Consider the following 13,742-nt stretch of genomic DNA (forward strand, 5'->3'; position numbering starts at 1 on the left):
AGATCATGACCTGAGCTGAAGCCGGACGCTCAACCGACTGAGCCACCCAGGTGCCCCTCTCTTATTTTTATTACATGAATGATTTCTGTAGATATTTGGCTTGAGTACTTGGCCTGGTATGAATGCTGAGCCTTAATCCTACACTCAACCTTGAGTGAGTTCTACTTAGTGTTGTTTTTTGTTTGTTTGTTTGTTTTCCCCCTTCCTGGTATGTGACAGGGCATTGCTTGAATTTTCAAGATTTAAGTGCAATTAGTATTAGGAAGAAGAAAAATAATGGTTTTATTGATAGGTGAGGGCCATAGTTAACTATTGCCAGGCCTTAGCTCTTGATTTTAGACAAATTTTCCATGAGTGATAAATTTCATGACGAGTTTTGGTATTGCTACTGAGAGGGGAAGAGAAATATATTAATTGGAACCTGTTATATTATCTCATTTTTAATCCTTACACAAATCCTTCCCAGTTAGCATTATGGTCTCCTTTCCATGAATGAGGAAATGGGGTTCAGATTTAAGGACATTTCTCAGTGTTTTAAAGCTGGAAATTAAGGGAACCAGAGCTTCTATTTATGTAAAAATCTTTACTTTTTTCTCCAACATACTACCCTAACCAATAGAATCATGTATCATCTATATAGGCTAAAATTTAAGTATTGCTGAAAAGATAAACTGTACTGTCTTTGTTAAATAGGTTGCATTTGGATTTTGGAGCATATATTTAAGAGTCTTTGATGATGGTGATAATAATAATAATAATAATAATAATAATAATAAACAACAAATGAAAAGTACTTGTTAATGATGAGGATTTTTTCCTTAAAATAATGTTTTTTTTAAACCCATATGAGGTGCAGATTAAAATGATACTTTATTGATTTTGACATTGAAAATAGTAAGAGCCAACCTTACAGAGCACTTATTGTGTGTTTATATAGACTACCTTATTTAACTGTCTCAACAAGCATACAAAGTAGGTAAAGTTATTATCCCTATTTTATAGATGAGGAAACTGAGGCACTGAAGGGAATTCGGAATGACTTGAACAAACTGCTTGATAAGCCATCAGATGGGTTCGGAGCAGACTCATTAATACAGTTTAGCCTTCCACCGATGTGACCTTTGATGAATATTAGCCAAGATACTAGACGTGCTGTAAACCCTGCATTTCTATAGTTTCTTTGTATCTATGCCAATCGGCTGTCTCCTGTTCTACGGGAGGAATACTGGAAGAAGCCCTGAGAACTTATTTGACCAGATAGAAACTTTAGAAGTGCTTCCACAAACGATGTTTTAAGAAGGTCATTAGGAGTTCTGATAGCTGTGAGTAAGATGTTTTGTAGTGACGGCTATGGGGTGGATCACTTATGGTTAATTGGTGGGACAGGGTAATGGACCGAAGCTTCAAACACAATGAATTTTGTTGATTATGAGGAAAAAAACAACAGTGTTAGATGATAGTAACTCTACTGTGTGAGGGTTGTTGTTTGAAGTATCCATAGATGGGGGTGGTTTGAAGGTTTAAAGTACTTGAAATGAATGCATTTGAAGTCTAGGAAAGCAATGAAATCTTCTGTATGCGTGTCACTGGGGTGCCGTATGGGGCCACCTTGTCTAGCCTCAAGTGGAGAAGTGACCTCGGATAGATTTGAAGGGCTTGTTCCTAATGTCTGCCTTTGAAGGATTTCTTGTCACTGTTTATTCTTAATGCAGTTAGAGGCTGGCCTGTGTCTTTTGGAGTCCATAGCCCAGTGACTACGCTGATGCCGTGCTGTCACAGAGCACACGTGAGCAAGTGTTATCACTCTGCTTTTCGTATCACTCAGCCCCATGTTCTGGGGCTAAGTTGGGATCTAAGAGGAGTCCACGATGCTTGCGTGCATGCAGCCATACCAATGGTTACTGTCCTTTTTTTTTTTTTTTTTTTTTTTTCTTTTGTAGTGACCAAAGTTGTCTTATTTTGGGCGGAATTAGGTGGAAAATAGCATGAACAAGTCATGGATAAGGCATAATGGAACCTCTCACTACACATTTAAGTGGCAGCCATTTGACACACTCTCTTTCCCTTCCTTAGAGATATAATGGATTAGAATCATTAGAAAGGCTGTGCTTACCCTTGGTTTCCTCTCTGCCTGTTTAGTAGCAGGCAGGTTGAACCCAGTACTTTCATGCTATTACCTGCCATATTTCCTTGTGGGCTGCTTTTCTTCTGACAGCATCTTACATCTCGCTGTTCCCAGGGTTCCTCTTGTGCCTTTTCTTATGGCTTCCTTTCTGTATTCTCCAGGATGATTTTGTTTAAAAATCACCCATATTTTTAGCTACTTAAAAGCTATTGGCTCCCAAAGAAAACAGCTTCAGACCTTTTCTTTCCCCTGAGCCAGAGCCCTATATTATCTGCTGCTCATCAAATCCATCTCTGTGGGTGTTCCCCTGGCTTCTCAAAAACAACAGGCTTTAAACCAAGCTCATCACCTTCCTTCCTATTTCACCAGCTCTGCTTTCTGCTTGTCTTACTTTTTTGGAGCATGTTTCTAACTTCATCATGCATAAATTCTGACTCATTGAAACATCGAGGATGGGGTGAGGAACCGACACTGTTTACAAACAGCTCTAGTGATTCTGGTGTTCGTGGTCCACATACAACACGGAGAAAAGCAGCTGTGTGAAGGTGACTCTCTCCACCTGGCCACATGAGCTAGAAATGTTGGAATCATTCTAGTCTTTTTTCTTCCGTCCAACCATTGTCCAAAGGGCCAGTGCAGCCTACTGATTCTACTTCCTCGGTGTGTTTCAAATCTGTCACTTCCTCTCTATTTTACTGCTGCTCCTTTCCTTCCATCATAGATCATCCCAGCAATCTCCTTATTTCTCCTTGACTTACTCTTGTTCTCTTCCATCTACTTTCTACCATGCCACTAGAGTGATCTTTCCAAAATGCAAATATTGTATTGCTATTTTCCATCTCAAAACTTTTCAGTGACTCTATTCTGAAGGATAAAGGCTGACCTCCTTAGCGTGATTAGTAATTCTTTTGTGATTTGGCCCTCGTGTATACATCCAGTTTCACCTGTTTGTCAATCCTTTATTTCAGCCCGAATTCCAAATATGTTAAGCCATTTGTAAGCCTGAACATTTTTTAGTCTCTGTATTCCCCATGCTATTATGCAGGTTAATCTTTTTGCTTCTAATACCCTTCCTTTTCTTTGGCTGGCTAAGTTTTACTCTGTCATCCAATGAATCAAGTCAAGCATTTCCAATTTAGAGAAGACATCCATAATCTTTGCTGACTGACTTAAGGATTTCTCTGGTTAAATTTCCCTAGATATTTGTGTCTACAGACATCAGAGTATTTATTACAGAGTGCTATATTTACTGGTTTACTTCTTTAAAATTAGCATGGGAGTTTCTTGAGAACCTTGACTATATCTTCAATTTTTGTATGTCCAATACAGTGACTGGCATTTACTGAACAGGGAAAAATTCTGGAGAATGAATGATTGGCCAAATGTTTTTAAACAACTTGGTAAGACTTAGACACACTAAAATTCAGAATGAGAGGCGCCTGGGTGGCTCAGTTAGTTAAGCATCTGACTTCAGCTCAGGTCATGATCTCATGGCTCATGAGTTTGAGCCCTATGTTGGGTGCCTGGAGCCTGCTTCATATTCTGTGTCTCTGTCTCTCTGCCTCTCTCTCTCTGCCCCTTCCCTGCTCATTCTGTCTCTGTCTCTCTCTCTCTATCTCTCTCAAAAATAAATAAAAAAAAATTCACAATGAAGAGGAATGTCCTTGTGCATAACTCTTGAAACATAGGTGATTCTCTTGTCTTAGTAAAAGAAGGTTCCCATCAATTTCATTTTGTTCCTCCCAAGGATGGGGAGGTTTATGTGAAGATTAACTTATTACCTGGTTACCCTTCCCAAAATTCTTTTACCAGGTCCAAGTTCTTAGAGTAGGCAAAGGAAGGTGGTGTTCTACTGCTAAAATGTGGAGCCTCCTAAAATCTGAGAACAAACTGAGGGTTGATGGGGGGTGGGAGGGTGGGGAGGGTGGGTGATGGGCATTGAGGAGGGCACCTGTTGGGATGAGCACTGAGTGTTGTATGGAAACCAATTTGACAATAAATTTCATATAAAAAATAATAAAATAAAATGCATAGCCTCCAAGATGTGGATTTCAAGCCTAATTTGTACGAAATCAATGGGATATTTCAGGGAGGCTGCTTTCAGTTCCATGTAAGCACTTGAATTTTCCAGAGCAAGGGAGTCAGATCCAAATAGTGAAATAACTTCTTGTCACCCAAACTCACAGAGAAACCACGCTGTTGTAAATGCAGTTCCTCCTTTGGGCAGGAATTTGGGGCTGAATGGCAACTTGCTTATCCAAACATTGTGGAGATCTCTTTGGCTATCCAGTGTCTAATTAAGAACAGTCATTCAGTCAACATTCAGTTGCATTCATTGAGTAAGTATAAAGGCTCTGGAATTGTGTCATAGGTGTGATGTTCAAAGGTGAACAAGGCACTGTTCCTGTCATGGAATAGGCCAGCATGGAAGCAAACAGTATAGCTTTTAGAAGTCCCTTACTGGCAATTTCTTAAAATCCTCCTCCATATCAAACAAGTAAGAACAGAGTCGGGAGTCAGGATGAAAGAAACTTTTGTTTTCTGTTGCGTGAGAAGAATTCCTTTAAGGAGAGGTGACATCTGCAATATTTTAAATGAGGATGTACCAGTGTTCTGGGGCTCCTCATTTTAATTTTTTTGAAAAAGCATTTCAGAAGGCAATTGTGTTTGCTTGATACGATAAAAGTGACCCTAGAGAAAGTAATGTTCATGGAACCAGAAAACCAGTGTGGCTTTTGTCCAACCAAGGCCTTTAGATGGAGGGCCCATATGGAAAGAGTTTCTTCAGGGCAGAGCTAGACTTCGAAAAGGCTGGAGAGAGGGCTCAGTGTCTTTCTGAGAGCAGCCCTAATGGAGACATGTGATCAGGCGACGTCGCAAATAGGAATTGGTGGGGGATATCTCTAGTTAATTAGGAATTTCATCATATGTATTTGAATCTTATTTTAGATTTTAAGAGTATGCCATGCCTCTAGTTTAAAGCCATTTTTCAAAAGAAGTTAGTTGAAGCTAGTCTTTGAGAGAATGTGGAACAGTTGATATAAATAAAGTAGAAGAGTCTGGAACCATTGGTCATGTTCTTCACTTTACATCAGACTTATTTGTTTATTTATGATTTTTTTTCCCAGAGAGAAATGATTCTTCTGTTTTCTCCATAAAATACATTTATGTCACTGATGAGTTGGCTACGGATTCTGTCTCTAAATAGAGTGTTCCTTGAATATGATATTACCCGTTCACACATCTGGTGTTTTCAGGATATTTCTGGAGGCAACGTTGCTCTGTTCCTTCCTACGTTGAGGAGTAGGACACATCGAAGTGTTTCCAGCATTGCTCTCTCCTCAGGGAAGCTGACTTCTGGGTGACCATGGGTGATTAGATGACGGAAGGCAAAGAACTTTTTGCTTGATTCACATGGGACCCCAAGGAACTGTACTGTTGCCCTTACCATGGAGCCAGGAGAGCCTCTTTCAGGGAGTAGAAATCAGCTTCTTTTGGAACTCAGGAAAAGCCTCAAAGATGTGTTATTAAACAGCATAACTCATGTTTTTAAAAAATTGATGATGGGGTGCCTGAGTGGCTCAGTCAGTTGAGCATTCCAACTTTGGCTCAGGTCATGATCTCACAGTCCATGGGTTCAAGCCCCACGTCGGGCTCTGTGCTGACAGCTCAGAGCCTGGAACCTGCTTCAAGTTCTGTGTCTCCCTCTCTCTCTCTGCCCCTCCCCTGCTCATGCTCTGTCTGTCTCCCTCTCTCAAAAAATAAATAATAAACATTAAAAAAAATTAAAAAAAAATTGATCATAAATTTTAACTCTCATTCTTGTCCATGCCAGAGGCCAAAGCAAGAGCTGGGCAGTCACTCAAGGCTTCCCACTGAACACGAAGGCCAACAGAACATCACTCCTTGCTGGGGGACCCCTCAACCAGCTGTTGCTGAACAATCAGGGGCCTCTGTGTACCCTCTGGCTAACCCCAGTGTCCCTGACTTCCCTCTGCTCCCATGTCCCTGCAGCATGGAAGGAGCTGGGGGTTGGGTTCACCTTGCAGAGGGAATATTTGTAAAATATCCAATCCACTCAATTTTACCAAATGCAGCAATTTGGATTATAACCTACCATTAAAATAAATCTGCACAGGAACTAAATGTGGTATTAGGAATTTATGTCAGTTATTGTTCCACAGATAATAGTATTATATATCAACTTGGCATATGTTACTCAATAGATCAGCACCAGGACTTAGAGGAGTGAGCTCAAGATATGTCTCATTGCTCTTTATTATGCTAAACCAGAAAGGGGGTGTTGTGGGGACTGTGATGGTGTAGTACTTGTTCATGCCCATTCTTTCAATATAGACTGAGAGGAAATTGAAAGAACAGTGTGAAATCCTTAGAGTGGGTCTCTACATTCTATGATATACCCAGCAGAGTGGGCTAAAGATGGGCTTTCCTCTGGAGGGAACACTGCCAGTGTGCAACTGAATTTTAGTCTGATTTGAGGCCAGAGTTTTAAGGAGCCTGCCCCAAAGAAGAAATGATCCCCTTCATGGTGGATTCTTAAAATGTTTGGTGTTTATGAGCTCTTGCTGGGGTATTTAAGGATCGAGGTTTACTCAAGCTGGGATCCTGATTGTCAGTCAAGTAGTCACTTAACTTCTTTGGGCTCCATTCCCTTATTTTTTTAAAAAAAGAATGTTAAATTTGTTGCTATATCGGATCATTTCTTTATCCCAAGTTTACCTTCGTTTAAGAAAGCGAATACATTTTTGATGCTGATTCACTTTTCTTTTCTTTTTTTTTCAAATGTTTTATGTATGTATGTATTTATTTATTTACGAGAGGCAGAGCACAAGTGGGGGAAGGGCAGAGAAAGATGGAGACCCAGAATCTGAAGCAGGCTCCAGGCTCTGAGCTGTCAGCACAGAGCCCGATGTAGGGCTCAAACTCATGAGGTGTGAGATCTTGACCTGAGCTGAAGTTGGACGCTCAGCTGACTGAGCCACCCAGGTGTCCTGATTGACTTTTCTCACTCACTTATTCCGTAGATCCTCATAGACTGCATACTTATGTTTTAAGCACTAAGGTAGGTTGAGGGATATGCCTTTAATAGTGGATAGCAGAGTCTGGCTTCCAAGGAACCCAACATATAATATTATGTTGTGAGTGTGTGGGGCATGATAAATGAAACAGATAAATCATTAACAAGTACATAGTATAATGCATGATCATCTATGAGAAGTATAGGGTGCTTTGGAAATGCAAAGGAGGGGTACATCACTTAGTGTTAGGAGCAGATAAAGGCAGGTTCTAGGAGGAATTGACATTTAATTTCAGCCCTGAAAGAGTTCTGCTGAGCAAGAGGATAAGGGGTTGGTACTGCGGCGGGGGGGGGGGGGGGGGGTCATGTTCAAAGGAAAGGGTTTGCACAAGGATTGAGAGAGAGAGATAGAGAGACAGAAATAGAGACAGAGACAGAAATACAGACAGAGGGGGAATGAGTGATATTCTTATGGGGCTGGAGGAACTTCTACATGAAAGCCAGCACATGGACAGGAAGGGAGGAAATGGCAGGAGATTGCTGAAAAGTATGGTGAGGGCAGGTCATGAAGTCCATTGCACTTTGAACCATGAGGTTTGGATATGATTCTGAAGCTCATCAGAGAAATGGGGGCTTTTCAAACAGAGCAGTGGAGCTATCAGTACTTTGCTTTAGAAGGATCTTTGGCTACTGTGGGTAGGTGGTATTATGGGGATGGGGAGGGGGCTTGGCTGGGGAAGGCTGGACTGGAGGGGGAAACCAGAGAAGATGCTTCCATTTCTTGACAGGGCCACCAGCTGTGTAATTGGAGTTTTCCAGCCTAGTGGATGCGGATCCTGAGGCTGTTGAGCTAGCAGTGAGTGATGAGAGGGTACCAGATGCCGCTCTGTAAACCGGGACCCCATCTGAGGGTGCCTCAGCAGGCAAGAGAGGAGCTGCCCACTGCCTCTTCTAACCTGGGTGCTAACTGAGGCATGTCTCCTGTCCAGATTGGGGCTGGCATTTGCAGCCTCACCAGGAGTGGAAAAAGAAGAGCCAACTCCCTTGCAGGCTGATAGGAAGGAGCTGAGGCTCCACAGGACACCATCAGTCAGGATTTGCTCATTGTCTGTCTGAGTTGTCCAAAGGGGCCCATATGTCCCACAGTTCCTGTCCATGCCCTTGAATGACCTTGTCACTCTCAGCTTTTACTTTGTTGCTTCATACAATACTTGGATTTTCCAAAGGATGTGCAAACCCATTCTTTGTTGGAAGTGGACGTCTTGGTCATGATTGCAAGGGGCTCCAGGGCCCTGGACAAGGGGCCTACAAGATACCCAGAGAGAGCAGGTTACAAAGGAAAACAGGTTTGGCCACGTGTCTCAGGGCCCTCCTGAGTCCCTGTAGACAGAAGAAGGGCACATGTATGAGGACACCAATATCCAGCAGCTGTCCCACATCCGGTTTACAGCACATGGAGAGCAGCAAGTCCAGTCAGGTGGGCTGGGTTTAGGGAATGAGGATTGTCAGTCCCCCTACCTAGAGGAATCCATGCTTGTATCTCTTCTCTGCTGAGCTTTACTTCTGGGCCCTAGGTATAACCTCTGAGTGGCAGTCCTTGACAAGTCTGTGCAAGACCCATGGAAGGGCCCGTGCTTTCTGAAGGGGCTCTGTGAATGTGTTATCATGTTGTCTGTCACCATTGCATATGACTGTATGTTTAACTGCCTCGGTAGGTTATAATTCCTTGAGAAAAGCAAATTCACTTATCCCTCCTGGTTTTCCTGGAAGCAGAAAGCAGGTGCCTTGCATGCAGGACAAGCCCAGTAAATGCCTCTTGGAATACCAGCAACTATGCACTATATTCTTAGGTTTGCTCACTCAAGTTTTACGAGTTTAATAGGGAAGGAAGGTCCTGTATTCAGGGTATGCTGCCATCAGTCGTATGCTTTAAATTACTGGATTCTAATCTTTGGTGGTTTCCTAAGATAGGTGAGATCCTAGACACAGAACAGTTAGTGGGGGGCTCACAGCCCACAGTTGTGGGCAGGTCCTTGAAAAGCATAGTTTCATGTATTCACAGTGGCCTTGGGGACCATTCACTGATCCTGAGCCATCATATTGCAACATGTTCCCCACATACCAGGCCTCAGTGTCAGTCCCAGTGCTAAGTGCTCTACATCCAGAGCCTCTGCTCATCCTCACCACAACCTGTGAAAGTAATGTTGCTCTTTTTAAGATGTGGACACCTATGCCCAATGGGCATTAATGGCTTTTGCCCAAGCTTTAGTCATGTTAAAGCTGGGATTCAGACCTACGTTTGCCTGAGTCCAGAGCTTTTCTCCTTTCATCACGTAGCTTCACTGGTTGTATGAGTAGGACAGAATTCTGGGAAAGTTGTCCTGTAAGCTTCACTAGCCCTGCAGGACCAAGCATAGGCATGTGTGTGTGGGTGGAAATGTGCTTCCCAGAAGATGCCACAGCAAGTAGAGCACTACCACAGATTCTAAACTCCTTCTTCCTCCCTGGGATAACTTTTAGTGTGCCCAGTTATGATACAGAACCGAAGAAAGACATGTGATTATGGCAGAGGGGCCGTTTCTGGGAGGGATAGTAGAAAGTAACGTGTGTGTGTGTGTGTGTGTGTGTGTGTGTGTGTGTGTGTGTGTGTTGGCAGAGATTCTCAATCAGACTCCATGCTGTCAACAGTTGGCCTGATGCAAGGCTCGAACCCATGAACCGGAAGACCATGACCTGGGCCAAAATCCAGAGTCAGACGCTCAGCCGAATGAGCCACCCAGGCACCCTTAATTTTTATTTTAGATAGAGAGTGAGTGCAAGCAGGAGAGGGGGGCAGAGGGAGAGAGAGAGAGAGAATCTTAATCAGGCTCCACACTTGGCATGGAGCCTGACTTAGGGCTCAATTCCACAACCCTGGGATCATGACCTAAGCCGAAATCCAGTTGGATGCTCAACTGACTCAGTTACCCAGGTGCCCCTGTGTTTCAGCTTCTGGGTCTTTATGACAGGTAGAGTTATTCCTTCATCTTAGTACTGTGGGTACATGGACAAGATAATATTCTCTAATGCACTCAAAGTTTGGCAGAATTGTACGAATCCAAGGTGTTAGTACTATGATGTAGCAATCTTTGCTTTGCCAATAGCCCTGATATTTTCTTGTGAACATAGTCCAGAAGTTGAGACACAATTTTCCAAAAATGCTGAGGTTTTTTTGGAAAAGTAAAAGATGCTTATTGGTGTCACATTTACAATTCTAGTGAAAGTTCTTTCACCCCCGAAAGTACCCCCTAGACTGTGTTTTGAAAGATGAGGATAGAATTACAGAACTGAATAAGTAGCTTAATCTGTTCACATTATTATTTTTTTTTTTCTCAGTGGGAGGGAGAAGGCATTTTTGTTTAAAAAGTATTTGGAAAACAAACCCTCAGGCTAATGAAAGGCATTTTCCTGGTGATGTTAGACAACGTTTCTTAGATATCTTTGCCATTGGCAGAAGAAATGTTTGGAATTCTTTTTGGTTATCTGCCAACAGCACTGAATTAGCTATTTCTACCTGCATAGTGAGCATACAGTAGGCCCTTTCATCCTCGTAGGCTTAATTCTTCCAGTGAGCCTGTGAGTGGTCACTTTTAGGTATGGCTCTGACATGATCAAGGCCACCATGAAAGGGAAAAAACAAAAAAGATATATTGCAGTCATTCAGCAGAACAAATGATTATAGCCCTACCTGGCTTCACTCCTATTCCCTCTAACAAAACAAGTGCGGTGAGAATTGATCTGTTTACAGAGAGACAACTTTAAACTATAATGACCCATTCCTGGCACCCCACATACCCTAGACTCATTAAATCCATTCCAGTCTTCTTTCTCCTTTGTTGAAAAAGCTCTCAATAGCACTACTGGCTGAAACAACTCAAATTAGTAACTTGGTTTTTGCGATTCTTTTATTTGGTTGCTATCTGCATAATTCATTTAACTGAGTTAAATTAAAGAAAATTGCACCGGAGTTAACCTTACCAAACAAATCAATGTGAAACAAACTTTTTGGTTGCATTTTGAGTGCTTTTTAAAAATAGTATCTCCTGTCTTCTAGTCCCTTTTAGACTGAATAAAATCCATCATTCTGAATGGCAGTAGTTACAGCAACCAGATCTTACTTGGATCAGCTCTTTCAGGCAAATGTGCTTCTGTGGCCTGCATTTGAAATCTTCAGTTTGTCCTTCTTTTCTGGAGACTCCAATAATCAGCAGACCTCAGATATAGGTTTTAGGGGGAGAAAATCCATGCTCCGGAGACGTGAAATATCTTGACATTTTGCTCAAAAGATAATTGGGTGCTTCTTAAATATTCTCTTACAATCATTAACGTGATTCATAGCTAAGAAATGGATACCTAAGAGTAGTATGATGGTGAACTTCTGGCTTTCTGCTGCTTCCAGTTCAGTAAGAGCCTGGGGGCAAGAATGCGTCTGTGACATCAACAAAATAAAATACTTTTGTGATTCAAAGGATACCATCAAGAAAGTGAAAGGACACTCCACAGAAAAGGAGAAAAGCTTTGCAAATCATATCTCTAATAACATGCTGGTAACTAGAATATACAAAGAATTATTACAACTCAATGATAAAGAGATAACTCAATGAAAATAATGGACAAAGGATCTGTGTAGACATTTCTCCAAAGAAGGCATACAAATGTCTAGTAAGCACATCGTGTGTTCAACATTGTGAGCCATCAAGGAAATGCAAATGAAAATCAAGTGAGATACTATTTAATACTCACGAGGACAGCCTTAGTCAAAAAGATGGTAAACAAATTTTAAAATGATAAAAAAAGATAGTAAGTGGTGGTGAATAAGTAGAGAAATCAGAATCCTGATATATTGCTGGTAGATATGAAAATGATGTAATTGCTTTAGAAAATAGTCTGGCAGTTCTTCAAATGGTGAAACAAGAGAGATTTAAAAATAATCCACTGGAAATCTTGAAGGGAGAAAAATACAGAGGTTATATATGAAACCTCCAGTGTTCAAACTTACTTTTTTTAAAGTTTATTTATTTATTTTGAGACAGAAGGAGAGGGAGCGAGAGAGAGGGAGAGAGAATCCCAAGCAGGCTCTGCGCTGCCAGCGTGGAGACCAATGTCGGGATCGAACCCAGAAACTGCAAGATCATAACCTGAGCTGAAATCAAGAGATGGACAGACACTCCACTGCCTGAGTCAGCCAGGCACCCCTCCAATGTTCAGACTTCTGACCAAGCATGGTTATATCCCAGAAGTAGCTGAAATGGCACAAAAGAATTGTCTTTCAATGCTTTCTGTTTTTTGTAACCAAGGAGAAAATCTTGTAGGAATTATGGGAGTTAAATAATCCCAGTAATGGCCAAAGCAGGAAGTACACAGACTGGGAAATGAAAAGAAAAGAAAAACAGAGAGGAAATGACCCATTCTAAAGTGCAAGAAGCCTTTGAATCTGATGTTTTTGTTCTTCCTCCTTCCAGGGCCTGGTGGTCACTTTCTGTAGGCCTGTGTGTCTGTCCTTGGGAGATAAAGTAGCTCTGCCCATGGCTACTCTCCTTAAAACTACACCTTACTGAAGGTTTTTGGGTCACCTGCCTCTGTAGTGTGTTTGGGACAGAAACTGTTAAAAAGAAAATATAACAGTAAATCCACAGGCCAAAGCAACATTGGAAATCGTCCCGGCGTCCCACGGAGCATGCACAAAAGAGATGTTGAAAGCAAGGCTTCGTTGTGAAAGAAAACCCTTAAGGGAACGCGTTTTAAAATTCTTTAAAAAGTCTTTGTTTGGCACATGAAAGTGAAATGACCAAAGGGAAGACTGAAGAAGTTAGACGCAGTTGAAGTCCAAACTTGAGGGCACTTCCCTGTTTTCTGTTCTTCCTTCTTGTCTTCCTCATTGGATCAGCTATCCTGTTATCCATTATGACTTGAGTGATTGATGAGTGAGAAAAAAGAACTCCATAAGCAAGTGGTGTAAAGTCCCTGTCAGTGAATTGGATTTAAATAGCACCCAGGTGGCTGGCAAAGAAAAAAACCCCATAACACAATCAATCAAAAACCTGCTGCACCTTAGAAGCGCATATTATATGTCTTAAGCACGGGATTCAGGATTATTGGAATTTTTGCCCTCCTACCCTTTCTCTGTATTTGGTACATTTGGTACAAGTGTGTGTTTGAAGAGCTTAATTAAAAAATATAAAAAGTATTGGGGGAGACTGAAACAGAAGTCCTTCAGAGCCAAAGCTCAAAGCTTCTTGCCGTATGCTTTCCTAATATGGCTTATCTGTGCTGTGTGCTTGTTGGCATATTGTTGTATTAATTGGTGTTGGCTTTTCTGCATGCTAATCAGTGGATACAGGCAGATATTGATGTTAATTAGTGTTCTGTTAAAAACACAAAACAAAAACAAAAACCCTTCTCACATGAGGCACTTCTTTGGAATGAGCACTTGTATTTAAATTGGCCCACTTGGGCTGACCTCTTAGGACATTAACAGACAATTTAGATTAGCGTAATACCCTTTGTACTATAGATGTTTCTACAAAGGAATTTACACCA

Source organism: Panthera pardus, unplaced genomic scaffold (genome assembly GCF_024362965.1).
Source record: "Panthera pardus isolate Hobbes unplaced genomic scaffold, ASM2436296v1 HiC_scaffold_2, whole genome shotgun sequence".
Taxonomy (NCBI): Eukaryota; Metazoa; Chordata; class Mammalia; order Carnivora; family Felidae; genus Panthera; species Panthera pardus.